A 7,960-nucleotide genomic window follows, 5' to 3' on the forward strand; every position below is an offset into this window, starting at 1 on the left:
TATATATATTCAGTTACTTGTAGTATCCCATATGAATTCCACCGTGCCTAATTGAACCACTTCAGATACCTCTAAAGGTTCTAGAGTATTGATTTTCTGTAGGAAAAAAAAAAATCTGGAGAGTGGCCGAAGCCCCTTAAGTCTTCTCCCCCAGGTAGGAGAAAGTATAGAGAAGAAAAAAACTTTTTTGAAAGATTTGCTGATATTTCAATTTTTGATATTATTAAGCTTTTGGTGTCTAGTACACATCATTTATTTTCAATTTTATATGTTATACTGTATTACTAATTATAATTATATACTTTATTTATATTAATTTAATATTAACATATAGCCATGCGATGCTATTATAATTAAATATTTTCTGGGCAATTGATTCCTTTTGCATAAAATATTGTAGATCATACATAAGATATATACAAGCACTGTGTTCTATACATTTTCTTTTTCAAGAAATATACTTAATATTGTTTTAAAATGAAGCATATTTAACACATACCTAAAAGTTTTAAGTTGCTTATAATATGTTCTATATTTCTCAGAAACGATTTTTATCCTTAACTATATACAATTTAAAGATAAACAATTTGTGTTCAATAACGAAATAACAGTGTTTCTTTTTTTTCTACCTATTTAAATATCAACTAGTGGTATTTCACTGTTGTTTTACCCTCAATAATTATGTAAGGAATTACTAGAACTGGCATTTTAATTTTGAATAGTTAATTCCAAAGCTTTATATTTCATGCTTTAATATGTCTTAATATTTTATTTTAAAATAGTTACTTTAATCAATTTACAATGTCCATCGAAAGTTAAAGGCCACCAATTCAGTTGTGTGAAAACTGTATTGATATACTCCTTGGATATTTCCAGTATAATTTATATTTTTTTGTTTATCTCTCTTTCCTGTTTTCATATATGGATATATATATATTGGCCAACAAGATATTGAACTTTTTCTATGTTTTGTTAAGCATGGTCCATTATTTAGGTCAAATTATGAAAATTAAAAAATAAAGGTGAATAAAATCTATTCATCGATTGCATTCATTTATTATTACTTTATACATTTTTTGGGGAGAATTAAGTAATGGTTAATTAGTTTGGATTATTTTTAATTAAATAAATAAAGAAAAATTTTGTCCATTTGGCTTCACCTTATCCAATATATCTATAAATTTTACCTCACCACTTAAAGGCTAATTTCATTTACTTCATAAAATTTATAGTTATAATAAATTTATTACTATAAAGAATATCTTGTTTCCCCAAAAGTTCATTATTTTAATTTTAAGTTATAAAATATTATAAAGAATACTTCTTATTACTGTAATGTGGCGCTATCTAGTGGTGTTAGACTATACTTTCTACTTTTTTTAAGTTGAGCAAGCCGTCGATAGATAGCGCTGCAATTGACTTCGCCTCTCTTAATTATATTCGTCGAAATTTTTCAAAATTAGAAGAGTCTAATATAATTTATTTATAAATTACTATTAGGAATACTTTTGAACTACTACAATTGAATATTTGTATTCTACAAATTTCTGTTAAGTAAAACTCGGTGTTTTGTCAACATTCAATTTATAAACTATACATAATTTATTTTACAAATTAATATTAGCAATATTTTTGAACAACTATCAACGAATATTCGTATGTTTCTTGTCAATAATTCAATTTTTAAATTATATATTATTTTATAAACCACGATTTGGAATATTTTTGAACTATTATCACTGAATATTCATATACAACAAATTTTTATTTAATTAAATTTGGTGTTATGTCAGCATTCAACGGTAGGGGGATGGATTTTATAGACTCTCCTCTAAGATATTTTCAAAATAAAGCAATATTATAATTTTTATTTAATTTATTTATAAATTTTGTTTTTTGCTTGGATTGTGGTAACTAATTTTACTTCTACTTGTAACTTAAATAATTTGACAGTGACAGATTAAACCACATTTTTTTTGGTTTTTAATACACCGACATTTTTAAATTTATATATTAAACACTTTAAAAAGTTTGTTAAATGTAGATCATTGTCTTTAAATTATTAGTTGTTCGATAATTTTTTTTAATGATAGAAACATTCTTTTGTTTATCTTTATATCATTTAAAGTTAATGTTTCCCACTCCCTTGCCATGTTATGTTTTACGAAGTTTATAATTTTTGAGAAGTATTTTGGAAACTATTACTATCACTAATGACGGAAGGAAACTTTGTAGCCATTCATGAAATGTAAAATAAAAAATTGTTTTCAAAGTAGAAAATAATTCATAAAATATGATTTTTATATTGAGGAAGAAATTTTGTCCCGTACCTGCTAATCAGTATTTAAATCGAAGTAACGTTTATTATGAAAAACTGGTATATTTGCACAGAAAAAAAAGTATTCATAATCTTTGTAATTTAAGGAATTATTAGGGATGAGATTTTAATATTTTCACATATTTTTTCTACAATTTTTATATACATGTTTCCACTTTGTAACGTCATTCGCGATTTAAAACAAATTTTATTTTACATGTTTCTTAATATTTCACAATTTTTATGTTTATTTTTCTTTTAAATTCATATTTTACTCCTAGTCCATTGCACTTCCCTTTCTGTTGGTACTTTTTTCATGAAATTAAAAAAAAAATTATATTAGTATTAAAAAAAAAAAAAAAAAAGAATTCAAGAATAAAAATTATGATTATTTTCTGGAAAGTCTAAAATAAGCATGTTTAGTTATGAAAGTTCATGAACTTAGTTTAGCGATTTTATTTCTTAAATTTTTCCTTTGCTTTTTATTATTTATTTTAATGTTGCTGAATTCTGCTTGATGTAACAATTAAAAAAAAAATTATATTAGTATTAAAAAAAAAAAAAAAAAAAGAATTCAAGAATAAAAATTATGATTATTTTCTGGAAAGTCTAAAATAAGCATGTTTAGTTATGAAAGTTCATGAACTTAGTTTAGCGATTTTATTTCTTTCAATCACTACAAGCGTTAGAGATTTAATTATATTTGGTTTAAATCAAATTATATTAAGTTAGTGACACAAACCTAGGCTTTTTGTATTTTTTTATTTTCAGGATTTTTGCATTTAAATTAACGTAGTTTTGATCTTTTTAATATTAAATATTTCGTTTTTAGTACATATTTATGTAAAAATAAACACGTATTTAAGCACAGATTTTGATATTTTTTCCTTATAAAAATCCAGGAATCATATACACATCCAGAGAAATAGTAAGTCTATTCTAAGGCAATTTTTTTTTTTTTTTTTTAGTAAAATAAACAAAGAATTACCCCAAATAATTTCCATAATATAATAAACTTTTTGTTATCAGAATAATTCAAACAAATACTTAAATATACAATATTAAAATAGCAGATAATTATTAATTATTAAACAACCCATTAATTTAGGCACCATACGTACTGAAATCAACGAAATTAACCAGTGTAGGTCATTTTACATCATCATTCTACTTCGCACTAACGAAATAAATCACTACAAGTCACTCGGTTATATATATTAGGCTGTTAACGTGGGATGTGTTATCTCTGGTGTGATTTTGTGGTTTACAGTCTTTACGTAGTCTGGGTAGTTAGTTATGATCATTTTGAGATGCTTGAGGCTTTGTTTAGAATATTCCACATTTCTAAAAACATTTTCGGAACTTAACACCACTAAGTCCGACTAGATTATGCCTTAACATGGACAACATTTAGAAAAGAGACCATGACCGAAGAAGTTAATGGTGCGTGTAAAAAGGTTGGGCTCCCTAGCTATGAGATATTGTCTGTCTGATGTCCCTGAGAACGACCAGAGGTAATGTCCTTTATAATTCTCAGCTTAGGGTAGTGATGTGGTCAGTCATCGTTGTCGGTTTGAAGTAATGTGCTGATTTGTCTCCCTCAGTATAATGTCTCTCTATTTGTACCCTTTAGTCCACTGAACAATTTTCTTCGCAATACGTTTATTTAGTCTGTATGTAAACAATGAATAAAAGAATATTTGAAGCTTTGATGGATAGAAACGAGGTATGAAAAATGATATTATTATATTTGATTTATTACAAAAAAAATCCTACTGTATAATCCATGCAATTTTATAACATATATTATAAAATAAATACAACAGAAATTATTTATCGGTAGCAAGTAATTTTGAAATGCATTAATCAATTTCCGTAACAAATAATATATCATTAAAAAATTTAAGACCACCTTAATGTCAAAAAAAAATCGATACATTTTGGAATAGATAAACAAAACTAAAATAACTTTATCAATATCAAAGTATAAAAAATAATAACATTTTACAGGACCATAGTTAAAAATGAAATTAGCCCTTAACTCATGAGATTAAATTCACATACACGATTTTTTTATAATTATAAGTGTTACAAAAAATAATTATTATCAATTTACACAATTTTGATCCTTTTGTTCTCTCAACTTTTATTCTTTTAAATTCTCCAACGTTTCGGCCCTCAGGCCATTCTCAAGGATACAACCTACAAATTTTTTTTTTGTTTTTATATAACAATTACATTATTTCCTTTAACTACACACTTCAGAAATTTTGAGCAAAATAAATATGTAATTATTATATATATAATAAAGTTAGTAAATAGATAAATTTTCAAATCCTTAAATTGTACAAATGTATATATAAAATAAATATACACTAATAAAAATATGAATAGGTGAATAAATATGTGGAAAAACAAAATAGAGAGGGGGGTATATGTATGTTAAAAAAATACACATAAAATAAGAATATATTAATTATGGATTTTAAATGTAAGCAAAATAATTAAAAATGAACGTTAGTTAAATTATATTAAAAATGTAAATTAATGATGGCAAATAGTGAATACACTCTTCGAAAATATGTCTAATCGTAAGAATGTAAGAAGGTAATCAGAATCGTAAGAAGGTAGGTTCTGTTTTTAAGCTGTAAATATAAATGAAAGAAGGGAAAGTGTTTTGTAAAAAAGTTTTAAATCTAGGATATCAATTTATTAAAAAAAAGTTATGTAAGTAGGAAACCTATTTAAAAACAAAATTTTATGAAGTGATTATGATATTATTTTAACAATTTTGGGTTTTTTATAAAAGCAATGACATCAATATTGAACGTATGGCCAAAGAAATCAGTGTGTAGTCTAAGGAAATAATGTAATTGTTATATAAAAAAAAAAATTTATAGGTTTTATCCTTGAGAATGGCCTGAGGGCCGAAACGTTGGAGAATTTTAAAGAATAAAAGTTGAGAGAAAAAAAGGATCAAAATTGTGTAAATTGATAATAAACTAAACCACTCTCAAACAATCATATATAAAAAATAATTATATTTATAAGTTTAAATTTAATCATACTGCTCGTCAAAACTTTAAAAACTCCTCGATGTTTTGAGAAAATTCAATAAATTTTTGAATAGGTAAATAAAACAAAATTTTATAATAATTAAAGTCAACTTTTATAGCTGATTATTAAAATAATAAATTTTTAGAGCAATAAAGTAAAAAATGAAATCTGCTTTTAACTGTTGAGGTGGAATTTAAAACATAATGTTTTTATTATTTATTGAATTAAAAAAAGTCACCTCCTTGCATAATCGTTTTTCAAATAAAATTACTTCCTTACAAAGTATAGAACCCTTGACCCTCCATGGGTTGTAGCGCCACAGATTTTAATAAAAAAATTAATCCTATACCTTATCATTCTAATATGTCGTGTTGAAACTCACTTTTAATAGCTTCCAGGATATTTTTACAAAAATATAATTTACGATTGAAACTGAAAAACAAATTGTATTCCCTTTGACTTCAATATTTTCATAATTTGATCTGAATAATTGACTTAAGATACTATAGTCATTTTTATAAACTTTCGTCTATAGTTAACTATTACGAATTTCTAGCTCTGTCAATCTTTATAAGTCAAGATTTGTTATTGTAAAAAAAAAAAAAATAAAACCCAACTTTCTTTCGGTCCTTTCCTCTCACTATCATCATTCTTATCAAACGTTTCGCCCCCTAATTTTTACTTGCTTTTCACTCATCACAAAACCACCATATTTTTACAATCATACATTGCATTTAATAAATCAAATTTTTTTTTTCTATTGCAGTCCCAATTTGCATTATATTATTAATTTTATTACTGACTAATATTATTTTAAATATTTTATCTTTATTTTTTTTATAAATGCTCCCTACTTTGTCACAAATAAAATCATCCACTAAGACCTTAATGTTCCATTTGTAACCGATCTAGCCCGAACCAGATATCAATCCTTCCATTACAAACTCCCTAAACAGTCAAACCCATTAGTTTCTAATCTCGCTTCCTCTTTTATTCCGGACAATCCTCCGAGGCGTCTGAAAAGAAGATGGCCTCGAGACCTGATATTGTAAAAATGTTTTTAGAGTGCTAACAATGGGTAGTTCGGAAATAAGCGTTTTAAGCATTTTTTATAAAATCGACAAACCAAGTATCGAAGTACCAATTTAGATAATTGATTTTAAAATTGTTTAAGATTTTCTCAAACTAGATTGCTAAAGATTTTCTCAAACTAGATTGCTAAAGATTTTGATAAAACTGAGTAGTTTTTGGGTAGTTTCTCTACATGCTTGTACCATACCATTATGATTTCCTCAAATCTACTTGATGTATTTATGTAGAGTTGTAAATATCAATAAATAAAAAAAAAATTTTGTAGTATTATGTTTTAATTTAAGTGCCTAATCTTAAACAAAAAATAATTTATTTATCTAAAAAAAAAAAAATTTTTTTATTCAATAACCTTTTAGTTTGAATTGAAATCTAATGTCAGCGTAAATGTTAAACCTAGTCAACTCAATAAAAAATCTATTTTATTTCTGAAAAGTTTGGTTTTTACAACTAGTCAAGCTAGATTTTACTGTGTATTAAACCATATGCATTCTGGTTCATTATTAAATTTAATTTTAGTTGCTAAAAATTTATTTCATTTTTTCAATATCACTATCTACTTTCATTGCCTACTTCTACGTATTAAAAAATTAATAAACAAGTTAAATATTTCCTGTTAACTGTCATAGGTATATAATGTTCGTTAGTTCCAAGAATATGCAACAGAAGTTTCCTGATTGCTCTATACAAATGGCTTGCGATTTACAAATGAGTTCAGTATGTCAATTTTTGGAGGTCGTTTCAACCCGCTAAACCTTGTCAACAATATCGAGGTTCTTTGTCGTACTAATTAATAAACGTAATTGTTGACAATTGATTAAAAAGGTTATGCTCATAATTATGGGGTAATTATTGCATAAAATGAACTCCTTCACATTTTGCTGAGAGAACTGCTGTATTCCACAATTCTGCTCATATACATCGGGTTGCTAACATATGCAAAATACTTATCAGTCCATGATGTGTAAATAAACACTACCATAATTAAAAATTATAAAAAAAAAAAGTTTTTGTACTTTTCTTCATTTTTTCAAACAATAATTAACTATGACTTATAAATACAATATATTTCAAATATTATTTTTTAAAATAATTTTATTTATCTTTTTTTTTTTCTTCTCGCACAATGTTATATTACATTTTTCCTATTCGGGATTCTTATAAGTATAAATTATTTTATTATTAATGTGTTCTCAATCCATTTCTATTATTACCCAAAAATCTAATTTTTGTGTTAAATAAATTTTAAAGATTTGTCCACTTGAGCATTAAATATTGATTCATACTGATTTTATCCTTCACTTATAAGTGAAAAATTATTTTTAATTTAAGATAATAATAGTTTAAAATTTTATTTCTAAACATTTTCAGATAGCTTAGGTTTTTCAGTTGTCAGTATAATTTTTCATTGTTTTGTTAAAAAGAGATGATTTGTACCAGTATATTTACATTTCTACATTTCTTTTATTATTTTTTTTTTTTAATATAAATGAATTT

General features: G+C 24.9%; 1 protein-coding gene across 10 annotated transcripts in view; it reads left to right on the forward strand.

The window, feature by feature from the left end:
- Window positions 1-7,960, forward strand: part of LOC106682909 (CAP-Gly domain-containing linker protein 1) — a 457,329-nt gene that overhangs the window by 276,906 nt on the left and 172,463 nt on the right. The window lies entirely within an intron of this gene.

Source organism: Halyomorpha halys, unplaced genomic scaffold (assembly GCF_000696795.3).
Source record: "Halyomorpha halys isolate HHAL.00 unplaced genomic scaffold, Hhal_1.1 Scaffold450.1, whole genome shotgun sequence".
NCBI lineage: Eukaryota > Metazoa > Arthropoda > Insecta > Hemiptera > Pentatomidae > Halyomorpha > Halyomorpha halys.